General features: G+C 41.8%; 1 long non-coding RNA gene across 2 annotated transcripts; it reads left to right on the forward strand.

Moving 5' to 3' along the window:
- The first annotated feature begins 1,892 nt into the window (after positions 1–1,892).
- On the forward strand, positions 1,893–16,876 carry LOC144266879 (uncharacterized). Of its 2 annotated transcripts, none has more exons than XR_013346502.1 (3): positions 1,893–2,044; positions 15,391–15,582; positions 16,761–16,876. It is a non-coding gene; the product is annotated as an uncharacterized LOC144266879 (long non-coding RNA). The 2 variants fall into 2 exon arrangements; XR_013346503.1 differs by having other exon boundaries at positions 16,652–16,870.
- Positions 16,877–18,151: the final 1,275 nt, after the last annotated feature.

The following is an 18,151-nucleotide window of genomic DNA, read 5'->3' on the forward strand; positions in this document are numbered from 1 at the left end:
GCTGTAACATTAAAAAAGGAACTCATAATTTTCCTTGGATAGTGATGTATTGATAAGAGGCAATTTGGGTCCAAATTTTCAAAAGTGGCCTCTAATTTTGTGGGTCTTTTAATAAAGGTGTGACACACAAGAGTGATGGGCAAGAGACCTGTCTTTATGTCCCAGACCCTATCACATAACTCTGACACAAGTGGTCATCTATGTCCTGTTCTTCAACCATGTTGAGCACCCTCAACACCAACTGAAGACCATTGGAACTATGGGGGACTCAGAACCTCTGAAAAATCAGGCCCTCAATGTGTTAAAGTGTGCATCAAAAAATTAAAATACTCACAATTAAAAGGTTTCAGAGTAGCAGCCGTGTAAGTCTGTATCTGCAAAAAGAAAAGGAGGACTTGTGGCACCTTAGAGACTAACAAATTTATTTGAACATAAGCTTTCATGAGCTACAGCTCAATTCATCGGATGCATGAAAGCTTATGCTCAAATAAATTTGTTAGTCTCTAAGGTGCCACAAGTCCTCCTTTTCTTTTCACAATTAAAAGTCACCTTTGAAAATTCAGCCCTGTGGTGGATATGTAAATAATGCCATCTACTGGTACAGTTTGGAGCACAGGCTAAGAAATGGGCTCTGCATTTCTGTCTGGTTAGCATTTCACCTCCCCCAGCTGTGACAATTTGAATGTAATAGAGTAGTAGTGTAGTGCTCAGGAAGCAATATGAAAGTGTGTGCCTTTGAGTCAGTCTATAAAGGGCAGGGAAAACATGACATGTGTGTAACTCCCCAGGCACCATACTGGAATTCTACACTCATGTTGCCTGTGAGTAAGCGCGCTGTTTTTTGGGTTTTTTTTAAAATAAAGATCCTTTGAGAACCATTATATTTTGTTTTCCTGAAATGGGGAAAATGTCTGATCTTGGACTAATTCATTCAGGTCTCTCTCTAAGTGAATAAGCTTTCATTCTGACTATATGCAGAAATGCAAAGACTCAGGACCAAGCAAAATTTTAAATTATATTTAGCTGATCTTCCCCTTTTTTAGAGGGATTTGCAGTTAAGAAACCTTTAGCCTGACAAGCATGTATTCCATTGCCAGAATCTATTTAAAGAATTGTCAAACATCTCACAAAAACCTTCCCTGATGCATCTAGCTTCATTTTCTTTAAGGGATGGAACTATCTGAGAATAAGAGACACTCACGCTCTATATAAATTGGCTCAAGAGGAAGTGCTTTGCTTGCTACTATCCACTATATGGGTGTGCCTATATAGGGCAAAACCTTCTCACCTTGCTCAGACAGGCAGTCCCACTGATGTCAAAGGGAAAACAAACTGAGCAGAATTTGACCCATCATTTGTTCCTTCCCCCAGTTCTGAGCTCCATCCAGTTCCAGGGCCATGTAGGGAAGGGCCCTGGTACAGTCCCGTACGCCACACCAGTAAGATATTTATAGCTAGTTAGGCCTACTGGAAAGGCAGAGGAGGAGCCCGCCCAACCCTTCCGGGGGCTGCGTCTCCCCCATCGGCCCAGCAGCCCTGCCGGAGGACAGGGCTGGGGGCCGTGCAGCCGCTGGAGGAGCTGCCTGCTTTCTGCTCCTTTCCCCGCTGGGAACCACCTCTGGCGGGGCTGCTGTACAGACGGGGGAGGCAGGGGCTGGCAGCGGCACAGCGGCCGCGCCCGAGGAGCGGCCGGGATCCTGCTCCTTTCCCCGCCGCGGTTGCCTGGAGAGCCCTGGGCGGCCGGAGCCGCGGCAGAACACGAGGCCATGGGGCAGCCCCACGCTGGCGGCTCTACCGGCCCCGGCCCCGGCCCCGCACCCCCGGCCCTGCCCTCTGGCAGGAGGACTCAGGAGACACAGCGGCCCGGAAGGGCTGGGGGCGGGGTTGGGGGCAGTACGGTCGCCGCGCTGGAGGAGCAGCCGGCGCGGGGCTGCCCAGCCGCCAGAGCACGCGGCTGCCGCGCCTGAGTCCTCCCGCCTGGGGTCCGCACAGCAGAAGTTTCCAGCGCAGCGGGGCGGGAGACAGAGTCCCCCTCCCCCCGCAGGTAACGTGGGGGTGGATCTGGAACAGGCTGAAGGGATGGGCAGAGCGCGGGGTCCCCAGGCTGGGCGGGCAAGAGTCACATGGGGAGGTCACGTGCCCGGCCCCCTTCGTGTCCCTCCCACGAGTGCCGCTACCGGCGAGAAATGAGCGTTCTGCTTGCACCACTGAGGAAGCGCCACGTTAATCCGGACCTGCTCTAGTCTTGGGGGCAGATCTTGAAAAAACAATTTAGATGTTTCTCTTCCTTTCTGTGCAGCTATTTTCTTGGCTGTGTGAGCTGCCGAGAGTCACAAAATATCAACGCTCTTTCCCGCTGCGTTCCCATTTACAGACGTGCAGGCGCAGCAGACGTGATGCCTTTGGGAAATATAACTTTAGGCAACAACCAGGTTGTAATAGTAATCCCAAATGGGCTTTCAAAGAGGTTCTGTTCTCTGCTTGCTTTCCCTCCATTAATGCAGGTGTACTTTATACCATACCTTATAGGCCTTAGTTATATATGATGTGTTCTGAAGTAAGCGCTCCAATTTTTCATACTGGTGATACAGTATTCTTTAAATGTGGGGCAAACTTTGCTACAACATTGTTTCTTCAGCTGGTGCTTAGAAAATCATGCTTTACTATTAACCATCTGGACTGCTTGTTGGTCATTGATAAGTATATGCCTTATCACACCTAATTCTTTCAAGGATTTCCAAGCACTTTACCGCCATTAATTCATCCTAAAAAATCCCGTATGTGGAAAGATTTGTAATTAAAAAAAATAAAATGGGAAAAAAGTGAGCCACACAGAAGTTAGGTGATTTTCTCAAGATTAAGTGCCTCTCTAAGGCATACACACACACACACACACACAAAAACTGTTGGCAGGACTGGACCTAGTAAGTGAATACAGCGGGGGAAAGAACCCCAGGGTGAAATCCTGATCCTATTGATGTCAATAGGAGTTTTGCAACTGCCTTTAACAGGGCCAGGATTTCACCCTAAGATTCCTGACTATCAAAATCAATGAAAGGAACATACAGCTGTGACCTCCCTATATTTGAGGGCACTAATTTTACTTAACTACTAGTTGATACATATTTAAACCAGTATTTTTCACTCCCACACTGCTATGACATAGCAGTAGCTTCCCACTTTATTGCTTGCTTACTTTTTTAATCCCCATGGCACTGCAAAAACAAAATTGTTTCCAATATTTTTTCTCCAGTTGGTTGCCATAGTAACCACAGTAGTTGCCTCTTACAGATGGTTTTCTGGTGACTTATATCACCTTAAAACTTTCAATGTCTTGATTTCAGTGTTTGCCAATAATCTTGTAACATTGTTTTAGTCTGTGATATTTAGACCCCATACTGTTGTCTGTCAAAATACATCACTGCATGAAAGGTAGTATACGAAGGGTGTGCCCATGCTAAGGACCTGATTCTGAAAGATTTTGAGCACTTCTGGCAGGTGCTGAGTGCTCTCAGGGTGGTGTTCAGCACCTTTCAGGACTGAACTCCAAGAGAGAAGACTTGCAGGGACACTTTTACATGAAGTGGTTTTCTGCACAGCTTGTCTTTGCAACAGTTTAGTGCAACCACACAGCAACACTCTTTCAGACAGAACCCATTTTGGTACCTCAACACACTGAGTGCACCTTACAACAACATTTGTACCAGTGCATCTTGGGACTCCTGAAATACATACCACACCGTTCCCAGCATTGTTGACAGGAGCAGGGGCTTTGGGGTAATTTCTGAATGTGAGCCATAGCATTGAAGGATAGAGTTTGGAGAACAAGCTGAACTTGGTGCAGTTCCAATATTTGTGTCTTTCTGCTCACATTGCAAAGAAATCATTGTAGGTAACACTAGTGCCACTGAACAGGAGCTAAAGGTCTCCTCCTGCATGTCTACAGTCAATCAATACAGCTGACACAGCTGTTGTGCGTGGACACAATCCAACAGGCTTTAGGCATTCCAACCAATGAGGGGTCTGTTTGATATTTACCTACTTGAGTCTGGGCCTGGAAGTTATGAAATCTCATAGCCCTGGATTTTCTGATGTCGGGAATTGAGTAGGCAAAAGTCCAGCTGGAGAATGGAGCTCAAAGCTCTTCACCCAGGGAACAGCAAGGTAAGGCTATGACCCTCAGATTTTTACACTGTAAAGGGCCAACCCTGGAAACCTGTACTCACTCAGGCAATCCCACTGACTTCAGTGGGACTACTGGTATGAGGAAGGCTTTCAGGATTGGGCTCTACATAATTAATTGCAGTAACTTGGCCTTGCAGGCACTCCTGGTCTCCAGGCAGACCTGTGAACAGCAGCAATTAGGTGGAAAAAGAGCGTTGAAAGATTCCGAATGACCCAGCAAAAGTGCTATTATGCAGAGACTGCAAATTTACATAATGCTCCATTGGTTCCAAACTGCAGAACACTTGTAAAGTACGGCAGTGTGCTGTACTAAGCTGTGGTCACCTCATCCTGTAGCTACAGTATCTGCATAACGTTTGCAGTCACCGATTCAAAGCAGAGAAGGGCACACCGTACGCCTGTCTAGACAGGCCGCTGGGAGAAAAATTCAGACCTAAAGACTCAATGGGCAGCTTGATGACTAGGTTCCCTTCATGTTATTTTGCCACAAGAGAAATCTTAACCATCTACACTGTCTAGTGCACCTTGAGAGATTAATCTTAGCACGTCACAGAGATACTGCACCTACTTAATTTTAAAGACAAGGCTCTGCTGTTGGCATCGATATCTTGATACAGGGCAGCAAAAAACTGGCTAGGAAGTTATACTGAGAATCCTAAAAAACTTAACCAGGAGACCAGCAACTCTAAGGGCAATGTTTTTAAAGGCAATCACACAGCCATATTTTGGAAGTCCCTGCTACAGCAGGCTATTGAAAAGAACTCCAATATCTTGGCAGATGGAAGACACAACAAGTTTGCTCTTTGGTGCCTACATGTCTGAAACTCATTAGGAGCCACACAAAATAAATAAATAAAAATCATTAAAACTCCAGGTCATGTTAACATAGAAACCCTGCCCTAGCAATATGTGAATAGCAATAATTCCTGGATGGTATTAGGCAGCTTCACTCAAACCTTGACAATGCATTTATCTCAGAGGTACAGCATTTTCTGACATGGGGCCAGGATGTTAAAGAAAGCCTATTTTTTCTTACTACTTCGAGAATGAGCTATGTACTTGGGACAACATGACCACTGCCATACTTTTCCATACATTGACAAAGGAGAGAGGTGGTGGAAAACCCTACTCACACCTTCCACTTCGGAAGTATAAAATTTCAAATCAAACAACAAAGTGTTTGGGATCTAATTCTGCTCTCAGTTACAACCATGCATCCCCTTTGACTTCAAAGGCGCTGCACAAATGTAACTCAGAGCAAAATATGGCCCAAGGTGTCTATCAAAGGTCATTGTTGAGACCACATCTGGTGAGTTCATATCTTGGATGATGATTTTAAGCACTTTTAGGAGCTCTTTATTGTCCATAGAGGAACTATTGAATGTCATTGAATCAAGACTACACAAATAGCACAGAATATGCCAGTTTGTAAACAGAGGAAGTCACAATGAGGCTGTGTGCTGATGGCCATAGGTTTGTCCGCAATGCTATGGTCAATAAACACAGTATGAAGTCTACTACTAGGCATTCCAATGCACCCAGTTCTAAAACAGAGAGTGACAGCAAGTTGCAGGGATAGGTATGTGTACAATGTAACACGCAGTGAGATGTTTATTCTCTAAGTCAGATTCTGTTCCTGGCTCCATACAGACTTCTTGCCTTCCCAGCATCTCAGCTTCCTCATATGTAAAACTGGGATAATTCCCTAAATCACAAGGATTTTTTGAGGTTTAATTCATTGGTGTTTCTAAAGCACTTTGAGATCTTTGGACAGAATTTCCCGTAAAAGTACAAATACAAGCACTGCGTGTAGAGCAGTGGTTCCCAAACTTGTTCCGTCGCTTGTGCAGGGAAAGCCCTTGGCGGGCCGGGCCGGGCCGGTTTATCTGCCACGTCCGCAGGTTCGGCCGATCGCTGCTCCCCGTGGCCGTGGTTTGCTGTTCCAGGCCAATAGGAAGTGGCGGTCAGTACGTCCCTCGGTCCGCACCACTTACTGCAGCTCCCATTGCCCTGGAGCAGCGAACTGCAGCCACTGGGAGCCGTGATTGGCCGAACCTGTGGACGCGGCAGATAAACAAACTGGCCTGGCCCGCCAGGGGCTTTCTCTGCACAAGCGGCGGAACAAGTTTGGGAACCCCTGGTGTAGAGAATCTGGTTGCCAAGAGGAAATAGGAGATATACTTACTTCATTGGCGGCAGCCCTTCAAAGAAGTGGATGTGCTTGGACAGTAAGGGTCAGAGGTGTTCTGCATTGTGGGGAAGGCAGAGAGAGAGACAGGACGCCTCCAGGATGCTACAGGAAGTGTACTCAAACGCAATCACTAGTACAACTTTAAAAAGGTACAGTACCATCATAGATATTCAGCTCAGCATTGGCATGGGAGAGAGAAAAGCCCTGGTCATTCCCTCAACTGTCTGGTTGCCCCTCATTTCTGGTTGCTTCCCACATGGTCTCAGTGGATGGAAAAGGGGCATTCTGCAGCCTTAATCTGGTGAACAGGGCAGACAGAATCTAACCCATAATGAGATTATATTGTGCATGATTTATTTCAGTGAGGAGGAAAGCTACTTTCTGATTCTCAGAGAAAAGATAATGTACAAGTGAGAAATGTACTGGGTGGGACAAAGAAATATCACCATAGAATGCTAGTTCATAAAATTGCTCTGTCAGCTATAAAAGGATCTGTATGCAGTCACAGACTTATGTGGGGTTTGGAACCAAATGGATAAATACAGAACAAATGAACATTTGGAGAATCAAAAGGTAGCTCACTAAAATTGTTTCCAGAGAAATATGTAGAATAGAAGCCCCTCAGTAGTCTTCCCACATAACAGATCTAGAGGCTACTTAGCAGCTGCCAGCAAAATGGTTGGGAGGAGTCTGTCAAAGAGAGCCACATGCCGTTGCTGGAAAAAATCTTCCACAACCAAGCTTGGCATTCACATCTCTGACTCATCCAGTGGAAGGGAGGAACTAACTAAATTGCACTGTCTACACTGATCACAATTATTAAGACCATATTTAAAATTAGGAAAGTGAGAACACAAAAAACACCAATAGCTCTGCAGTTCATCCGTATTCACCTCTGCCTGCCACTTAAGTATTGTCAGGGTAACACCCTACTAAATGAGCTGTGAGACATACAGTAAACTAAAAACTGAGTCCAACAGGCTAGATCACATGATACTGCCAAATTCCCATCATCCTTTTCAGAAATATATTGTACGAACTTAAGATGGGAAACTAAGCAAATAATTAAAAGGACAGATGATTATTCAGTTGTAGGAATAGTTCATTCTCTCTCATGATGTTTAAAGTGGATACCGACTGATTAACCTCTGCAGTACAAATTTTGAAATTAACTGCACAGTTCCCATCCACTGAACTCCCTGGTCATTAAAATGTACTTTCACAGCCACAGATTTACCTTTATATGTGAGTCCAGAGTCATCATTACCAAGAGATCCAAAAATTGCCTTCACTGCAGGGTTTGCCAGAATGCAAAATTTAGGGTGGATTTCAGCCCTGGACAGAGAAATACTTTGTTTTTATTATAAAAGATTGAGTTGCCAAGTTAATTTGAGGCAGTTAAAAGTTTGCTTCTTATTCATTGATGTATAAATAACCTCCTGAACTGTACCATGATTAGAGATGGACTGGAGGCAGGGGACGATTTTTGATGAGATTTTCAAGAAATGTACTCATCTTTTTTCCAACCAGCTCTAACAATGTTTATACAAAGCAGGGTCCAGTATGAAAGGCAGTTTACAGGGAAGTGTGCATTTTTACCTTAGCATTCTCCATTCCTCCCAAAGTAAAGAAAATAAAGGGACAATGATATAGCAAAAGCACAGAACCTGGAGTTAGAAGACATTGATTTTTTCTTGGCTCTGCCACTGAATTCTTTTGTGACCTGGGGTAAAACACCATATTGCTTTGTGCTTCAGTTTCCTCATCTGTAATATGAGGATAATAAAGACTTACCCCCATCTTATTAGCTCCCTCGGTTTTGCTCCTTTGCTGGGCTTGAAAGTGTTATCCCACAAACTGATGTTGCTGATACTTCTATTTGTGATGCCAATTCCACTGCTCCAGAAAGGACTCTGTCCACATTCTCTAATATGGGTGTAACTATCTGTGAACAAGCAACAGATCAAAGCACTCTCTCAAGACCCACCACGTTAAGCAGAGAAATCCCAAATCTGGTGCAAAATGAAATAGCTAGTGAAGATGACCAGTAACCTATTCTGTAAGCAACGAAGGTTTGAAAGGAATTATGTGGTTAAGGCATTGTTCTGGATTTTTAAATTTCCTGGGATACAATAAGTGGGATGCAAATAATATAAACACAAATATAGGAATCGCTGCAGAGTAGGTGGTAAAAAAAATAGAACAGAGACCACCAATATGATGTGGATATATTTTCCAAATGAACTTAATGCGAAAAATCTTTTTGGCAATGGTTCTGTCTCACATACCAAGCAAATTGAGAATCTTGCAAGATATTCCATTTCTTACACTTGTCATGATCCGTTCCACAATGTAAAACTAGAATACCAGCAATTCCTCTGCCTAGACAGAACAACTTCCACTATTACTCAGAAGAAACAGATATTTCAGGTTCATATCTCAAAAACATCAATCTCAAAAGCCTTTCTCCAAAACAAATTACTCATTTAAGACATACAGTTCCCCGTGCCTATTTTTCTTGCAGAATGTTCCAGACATGGCTTCCAGATCTCAGCTACCTTCTTCCTGTTGGAATAACTTGAAGTCTCTTTTACCTTTTGGAAAGAAATTGCTTCAGAATAGATTAGTAAATTCTGGAAACAATCTCAATAGCCCTTTTGGCTTTAGTCATAAAAAATGCCAGGCTGTCATAAAGGAATTGCTAAACAAACAAAAAAAAAATGTCTGAAAGAAAACCAGAGGCAAACCTTCCAAAAATGAAACAGAGACTCATCCAAATACTTTATAACCCCTCCAAAAAAGAAAATTCTAGCCATTGCTCTATATTAGAGTACTGGAAAAGTTCAGTGGCCAACAGATAGGCATTGCTGTTCAGATCTTGAATCTTGTCCCTAGGTCTATGGGTGGTCAAATTTAATTTTAATGCTACTGCCAGCCATTTTAATTGATCATCGAGGAACTAATTGTTGGCTGAATGTCAGAAGATCCAGCAGTTCAGTTAAATGTGTAAAAGTCTGTGTGCCTTATTAAGCCACAAAAGGTGAAAGAACTTGTATGGAAACGTCCCAAATAACACAATATTTTCTGACACAACATTTATAGTCCTTCCTCCTTATAGCTGAGCGGATAGAATAGGCTCTCTAATGATACATGGTGTAGAGGAGGACATTATGTGGTAATCAATAACAAATGCTAACCTGTTCAATTGTTGTAACGTTCTGAAGAACATTCCTAGGAAATACCAGATGTAGTGGAATGGGTCATCACCTTCTAGCCACAGTCATGTTGGGGTGGTAGGACTTCACTCCAAATTAAAATGGCACTGGCCCATGTTATACACCTCGCTTAGTGTGCTGTTAGCAACTGGCTGTCAATGGGATTGTGGCTCTTGACTGCCAAAATTCCTTTTGAAAATGAGATTTAGGCTCCTAAATAAATCAGACATTAAACATTGAGTGCAGCACTGCCCAAATACCTTTAAAAATCTAAGCCTAGCTGCTAATTCTAGAGAACATAAGAAAATAAGACTACATCAAGAATAGCCTAAGTAACATAGAAGAGTGAATTCAAGAAGATTTCCATAAAATAAGGATAGAAAACCCCACAAAGTTAAAAATAAAATTCTTATGGGTGGCTTGAATGTAACACTTGGTAAATAATTGATTTTTGGTTCACTGGCAGTTCTGAAAAATAGAAAGAAAATCCGTGTGGGTCAAATGCAAACTAAAAATGTTGGCATATCAAAAAGGTTGAAAAAAATTACATTTTGTTCAATCCACAACAAAACCTTTTAAATATATTTTAAATACAAAAGCCAAGGAAATGAGGGGCTAGGTTCACAAAATGTGGTAGAGAAGAGAAGTTGGGTGTGGTTCCTTTGTAGCTATTAACCACTGAGCTAAAACACTCATTTGTGAGACCTAGGGTCAATTCCATCCTCTCACTGATGTGGAGAAAGGATTTGAACTTGGGTCTCTCACACTGTAGAAGACTGCCTGAAACACTGGGTGATGGCTCTCCTGCTAAAGCTGTTTAATTTTGTATCAATAATTAAATAGTCATTGCACATAGACATGAACTTGAGTCTCCCCTTTCCCAGGTAAGGACCCTAACTACTAGGCTATAGAATCTTATGCTCTCTGGTTCAATAACTACTCAAGTATTTTATACAAAGTGGAACAGGAGAGCTTGAGAGAGACCCACCCCAGAATAGCCTATAGCCCAGTGGTCCAGCCACTTACCTGATCACCCCCATCTAAAAAGGATATTGCAAACTAGAGGGGTTCAAAGAAGGGTGATAAGAAAGATCAAGGATATAGGCAAATAAATTGAACAGATTGGGATTATTTTAGTAAGGAGATGAATAAGAGGAGATATGATAAAAGTATATAAAATAATGAACGGTATAGATAAGGTAGATAGGGAGCTTCTGTTCTGTCTCATAACACAAGAACAAGATGACTTTCAATGTAATTGAAAGGTATACAATCCAAAACTGATACAAGGAAATACTTCTTCATACAATGTGCAATTAGACTGGAACTCATTGCCAAGACCTTAGCAGAAGTTAAAAAAGGGATTGGACATTTATATGGCTATCAAGAATATCCAGTTATAATTAATGCCAGCAAAAATGTTTGGAATGGATATTAAACCTCATGCTTCAGGGCTTAAGCCAATCTATTACCAGAAGTCAGGATAAGATCCAATGATAGAGAATTGGGGTTTACTCAGTATCTGCCTGCTATGGGGTTCTTACACCTTTCTCTGAAGCATCTGTAGCTGAGCACTCTGAGGATACTGGACTAGATGTACTTTAGGTCTGATCCATTACGGCAATTCCTATGTTCCTACCAGCCAGATCCACAAAACTGTAGCTTTCTATTGACAAATGCATTTGATGTGACATTGCAGAAAAGAGTGCTCTAAGGAAACATAACTTGTGAAGCAAAGCTGCAACCACTGTGCTTCCTTGTCTGTATGCTCACCACCACTGTTTCAGGCACTACTTTCTATATCAAGCTGTTCTGAGGGTGACTAAATAGGGAAGAAATGGCCAGATTTTTTAAGACATTTAGTCATTTAACTCCCATTGGTTTCAGTGGAAGTTAGGCACCTAATGTCCTTTAAAAACCTGGGGCCAAAGTTAAAGAGATTCACCAAGCTAGGATCCTTCTTTCACTTATTTCCCTCAAATACCTCAGCTTTTTAAAGACACTTTTCCTACCTCTTTAAGGGGTGTCCTAGCTCATGATGACCTTTGTCACTGTAGATGGGCCATATAAACGGTACATTTATTTGCATTGCAGTAATGCCCAGCAGCCCCAGTCAGGGACCAGGTACCAATTTGTTAGGCCCTGTATGCACACATAATGAAAAGACAATCCCTGCCCCCAAAGAGTTTAAAAACTTGACTCTTGATGTGCTCAGAAGGAGAAATCTGTACATGAGAAGATATTGGAGAGGGGGAGTGAACTATTATTAAAGAACACTAGATGAATAAAATCCTCCAATTTAGTAAACCATAATTAGAGGTTATTGCTTTAAAGAAATACACAATATAGGATAGAGTACATATTACATTTTACAACTCATTCTCATCCATATGAAGTTCATTTCCAAATTCACATGGATACTATTTTGAACTAGAGAGAGCAGAGGTTAAGTAGGAATGAAACAGGAAATGGAACAACAAATAAAAGCTATGAAACAAAACCCTGTGTTTTCTGTAATTTAGACCCTAATGGCTTTATCCAGCAGGAACATTATGCATGCAGGAGTCCATGGAAGGCAGCAGACAGCTGCATAACCTGTCCCGGTATCCTGCCAATCTGCTCTGCAGAAAGCTGGCTGGGATCCAGGTGTCTCACTAGGAAATGCAAAAGGGGATGGCCATTCTAATAGAACAACTTTTTCAAGCTCCCTGCATCACATTGCTATGTCTTTCTCTTGAGCACAATAAATAAATAAATAAATATAACATAACCACCCTAAAACCAAAGACAAACACCCTTCTCAAAGAGATGCAGACACTTTTTAAACAACGTTTTGGAAGTTAATTTTTCCAAAGTTGAATTAGAAAGGACATATCTGCTAGTCATAGATCAGAAGGCTCAGGGCAGAGTCCATTTAGACATTTCTGGCTAGGACTCATGCCTCCAATAAATGTGTGAAGCTTATACATGGTCTCTTGGCTGCCTTTACACACAGCCATCTGTTAGGCAGAATTGCCCATTCCCGAATAGTACCGGACTGATTCATGATAGCTTAGGTGCCAAGCAAACACACACATAGGTAGGGGATTGTGCTGTCACCTTTTGCAGAAGATAGAAGGTATCTTCTTCCTGACAGTAATCCCTGCCACATTGCCATCACGTGTATTTGTAGATTTGATCACAGCTACTGAAACTTATGTGCCATAAAGAACAAACAATGGATAACAGGAGGAGTGCTTTGTAGGCACTTTTGGCTGAGAGAATGGTTTGTAGCACAGCAGATGTCTAGAAATCTAGATGGAGGCACTGTAACTAGAGACCCCTGGGAGTAAAATCAAATAAAAAAGAATCAAGGCACCAGTGTCCCGGTTTATATTTTCCAAACCACAAGGGACATCTGTGAAAATAACTGTGTTATTTCTTTGATGGACAGGGGAAGGACATTCCAGATGTCACTGTGATGCTCACAGGCTTCTCAGTTTAATCTATATCCCTGCTGAAGTCTTTCCTCACAGTGGTTTCTCTGCTAAGAGAGAAGAGATGCCTGACAGGGGGAGACAAAATGTTTGTCTCTATGAGCTAAGAGCTGGAAGAATTTTATCGTTCTTTCTGAGACAGATCACCCCTGGGTATCTTTATCTCCCTTCTCCATCTTGAAGAGTGTGTGCCAACATCCACTTATAGGAGGTGTGACTTTGCATGCTAGCTTATTTCCTGCAGTGTTTTCAAATCTTATAGTCCACATTATATATGGGAGCTATTTTACAGAAAAGTCTGTGCTTTTGGGGCTTAACCCTGCAAGGGGCTGAGTGAGCAACCTGACCCTTAGTTAGCAATGCATTTAAGCACATGCTTAGCTTTCAACATGCAAATAGTGCTTTTGAAGTCAGACTACTCACATGCTTAAAGTTAAGCAGCTGCTTAAGTCCTTTGCTGGACTGGGGTCAGAGTTGTCACTTCCATACCTTGCAGGATTGAAGCCCTGAATCAAACATGGGGCATGATTCTGATCTCAGTCACCAAGCTGCCAGCATGTCTTAAAAACTGCTATTTTACAGGATATTTGGCACTACAGAAAAGAACATTGTAAGAAGTCAGATGATACTGTCACATCTGATGTCAGAATCAAGCACTCATACAACATAATAAACTATAGAAGTCCACAAAGGTTTGTCTGCCAAAACTCTAAATCTGTATTGAACACAGCTCTACTTTTTACCAACTGTATCTCCTCCAATTCATTAGAAAAGTTTACTATTCTTAACTGTACACTCAAGCTGACAATTTTTTATTGGAGTCTTTCCCCCACTGACAATATAGTCAGACTATTCATCTGATGAAAGAACAGCCCATTTCAGGGTTTGTCATCTGACTTCTTATAAACTTGTCATTTGGCGTTAAATACCGTGACCATGTTGATTAGAGCAACAGTCTGACTTGGGGATGGAAAATGCTGTCAACTCACTACAAAAATATATAAGGCCTCGCTTTTAATTACTCAGTTAGTAACAGATTAGTTCTTATTGCCTGCCAACAGCATGACCTCTCTCTCTCTCAAGGTCAGCATAAATCAAAAGAAATCAGATGAGCCTGAACTTGTCGTTTATTCACTTCTAACCCTTTCATAAGAAAATCTGTTTAACAAAAAAGCAAGTCTCTGTTCAATAAGGAGACCATTATTAGGTCTAAAGAGCCAAATTTCCTGTTGTATTTTTTTTTCTGAATAGCCTCAAGTAATATTCCAGGGAAAAGGGCCTTGATACTGTTTTCTTTGTGAAATAAAAAGAAAATCAGCATTAGAAACATGATATTGCTTACAGGTTTCAAATACCACTACGAATAAGGGTTTCCTGGTTCCATGCTTTAAGGATTAACGGTATTAAGAACTACAAAATTACATTTGTCATGTTTACTTTAGCTGTCTTGATCTGACAAACTTCTGCAAAACTTATAAATGTGGGGTGAATGTGGCTGTTTTCTGAGCTTTTTGACTAATAATTATAGATAATCCTATAAACTGCAGCATTTCACTTGCAAAAATATATATAAAAAAGTTAATAAAACCATCAATATGGTGCTGGTTTAAAAGTTAACTATTTCTTTTGGGCAAGACAGTTGCTTGGTAACACATGGCTGTTGCAGTGATAACCGTAAAATATTTTTAATGTTGAATGGATGCTCCAGAACCTACGTTTTCATTTAAACCCAAAATTATGTTTCTGGCTCTTATGGCCATGGGGAAAGTGTTTTATTTGCCAGATACTAGTGACTTCTTTGACAAAGATCGGGATCTTTGGGAAAGTGCCCAGGCAGTTCAGATGGAGAGCACCTTCCCAAAAGCCTGACCCACACACAATTTTGGTACGCCTATAAATAGTTTTGCCAGATGTATAATTTTTTTAAAAACTGAAATAGTTATACCAGTACAACCACTGGTTAAAAGCTGCCTTGTACCAGTATAGCTTATTCCCAATCCCATAATGGGAACAGGTTATACCCATATAAGCCCATTCATACCAGTATAACTGCATCCACACTCATGAGGGTGTATTGCTTTAACTATATGAGTGTGGTTAGAGCAGTACAACTTTCTAGTGTAGACAAGATACTGTAGTTCATAAAAGGAGGAACCACTGCTGTGTTATTGTTTGGTTAGTATTTGTATTACCATAGGGCTTAGGAGCACTAGTCCTGGACCAGGATCCTATTGTGATAGACGCCATACAAAAGATACTTTTTTCTGGAACTAAAAATCAATGTGAAACTCACATACAAAATCTTAATGGTGGCTCGATTTAGGTTGCTGTACATGAAACATACATGACACAAAGCTTCAAAAGCAGAAAGACAGATAGAACATGAAACCACCTGACCTCTACTCCTTCCAGACAGACGCGTCACTACTAAATTACCACATTCCACAGACAACCTACCACAACCTCTATTATGCTTGCAGTGCCAGCCTTTCATCATTCCCTGGCTCAAACTTGGGTAAGTGGTTTCCAAGCACTTTGCAGAAGGGGTGGAGTCTAGTCTATTTGTTGTGGGGCAGGGGTGGGGGGTGCACTCCAAGGAAAGAAGCACATATGCCTAAAGCAATCACAATCTCATCCCATATGTACAGGTGTCATTACAGAATGTAGGGCCAAAAAAACACAGAGGGCTAATTCTGCTTTTATTTACACCCATAAAGCCCCCTAAAGTCAATGGGATTCCACAGATATAATAATAGTACTACCAAGCTCTTCCATAGAGCTTTTCATCAGTCCATCTCAAAGTGTTTTCCCATGGAGGTCAGTATCACTATCCCCTTTTTACAGATGGGGAAACTGAGGCACAGAGAAGGGATGTCACCCAGCAGACCAGGGATAAAATCAGGACTAGAACCCACGTCTCTTGACTCCCAATTCAGTGCTTTATCTATTAGGCCACACTAAGGGCAAAAGCTGGCCCTTCTATAGAGAGAATGCAGCTCACAAATTGATAATGAATGCAGTAGATATTATCTTAAATGAGATGTAACAGTGATAAAATTCCCATATAAAGAATACAGAGTATATGCACACACAAAAATTAGGGTTGCATCCATATTTGTCTTGCTAGGTATACATTTAGTAACTTAGCTACTATACTTCCTACACACAAGCAATCTTCAACTCTGGTATTCAAATGTCAACCTATTAGTGGGGAACCCCAACTAATTCAGTCATCCATATATTTCTGCAGCATGATTTGTGGATTAGTTACAGCAGGAAAAATTATAATGACAAATATATAGACAAAGCAATACATATTAATCATATCTGCAATAAAAATATCAAATGTATTGTCATGACTTATTGCAGTGTGATACATATGGGCTATTTGGCCAGATGATGCACCAGATGTTTCCTTTTCTTTAGATTTGAAAATTTCACATGCAGCCAAACTCAGGGGCTGTAGGTAGGGGTGGAATTTAATTGTTTAAAGTTAAATGTGCAAATTATGGCATTTATTAAACTGTTAAATTCATATTATTCATTCTCTGCTTATGTCTCCTTTTTCTTGTCCCTCCTCTCAGCTGACTGCACAAACCGACCTGGGGCTGAGGAGATGGACTTGATTATATTTCCATACTTTATTTCCCCCCCTTATATCTAAAAATTGTTTTATTTATTTACTTGTTACAGCATAATAGGATAATTTCATCTTTGGAGTAACTACTGAATGGATTTACAGTAGGGACTGAATTTGACCTAGCACTGCTTCTATATAGCCACCCTTTGAACTAAACATGAAAACCTGGAGAAATAAAAATTAATATTTTAAGTCATGTAAAAATCGTATTTTCTGTGAATTAATTTTTACTGGGAGCAAAGAGGTTTACGTGATTATTGCATAGAGATGGACCCAGTGTTATAGTCAGTCTCTCAGAGAGACCAGTGTATAACGGCCAACAGCCCAGTGGTTACAGTACTGACCGGGGTCAAGACCCACCCCTAGATCAGGCAGAGCAAGGATTCCCTGACCACCAGGCTATTGGCTATGCTGGATTCACACTGCTCTATTTTTTGTAAAAAAATGTCCAAAGCTCTCAAATTCATCCCAATACAGTACAGGAAAAAAATGTTGAAATCTCAAAAATATTAATGGGACAGGAAAACCACTTGCCATCCAGTTCTAATTAGGTATAACACAAACACCCAAGTAGTCATGTGGGCATAGTATGTGTGCGTGTTTTACTATATTACATATATGGGAGGAGTAGATAGAGGGCAAAAGCAGCATGTAACCAATACGGTAGGCAATAGATTTGGGTCAGCTTGGGTGTCATCGGTGCACCATAGCAGGTAGATAAGGCAAGAGCATCCATTTGTGGTAAAATGTTTCCTTCCCCTTCTCCACAACCTCTGAGCTAAAGTCCTTTCTAGAAGGTGGCCAGGCAATCTGCTCCCCTCGTGTGGGAAGGCAGCATCTGCATGGCAACTCCCCAGTCCAACAAAGCAGGAAGAAGCCCACAGGAGTCAGCACTCCTACTGGCGCCACTGAACTGTCTTTGAAAATTTAGCAATACTCTAGGGCATCCCCAAACCTGAGCCAGCCCCAGACTGCACAGTGGGACCGTAAAACCCTGCAGCATATGAGGATCCTGCTCTTTTTTCCTGCTAGAGCTGCGGACCTCTCAGGAAGGAGACGGGGGGAATCTTGCACACACTGAGATTTTACAGTTCTCAAGGGGTCCTGGGGTGAAAACTGCAGCTAAACCCCAACAGTATCTTTAAATTTAAAGATACAGTTCAGCAGGGTTTGCTGGGTCCCATGGGCCCCAAATGGGTTTAGGGCTAACTCAAGGTATAAGGAATCAATCCAGCTGGTTTTTACTTTCTCTGAGCCTCTGCACTCATCACTACCCCTGCCAAATATTAGCTCTTGGGAAGAAGTCAGAACCAAACAAAAACTGTATTAACAGTGCACTCTGCTGTACGTTATACACTACATACCACTTCCAGGCACCTTCTTTGTTACCACTCTCACCCTCCTGCTATTATTTTCTCTCTATTACTGTGAAGTGTTCAACCTT

This window comes from Eretmochelys imbricata, chromosome 6 (genome assembly GCF_965152235.1).
Source record: "Eretmochelys imbricata isolate rEreImb1 chromosome 6, rEreImb1.hap1, whole genome shotgun sequence".
NCBI lineage: Eukaryota > Metazoa > Chordata > Testudines > Cheloniidae > Eretmochelys > Eretmochelys imbricata.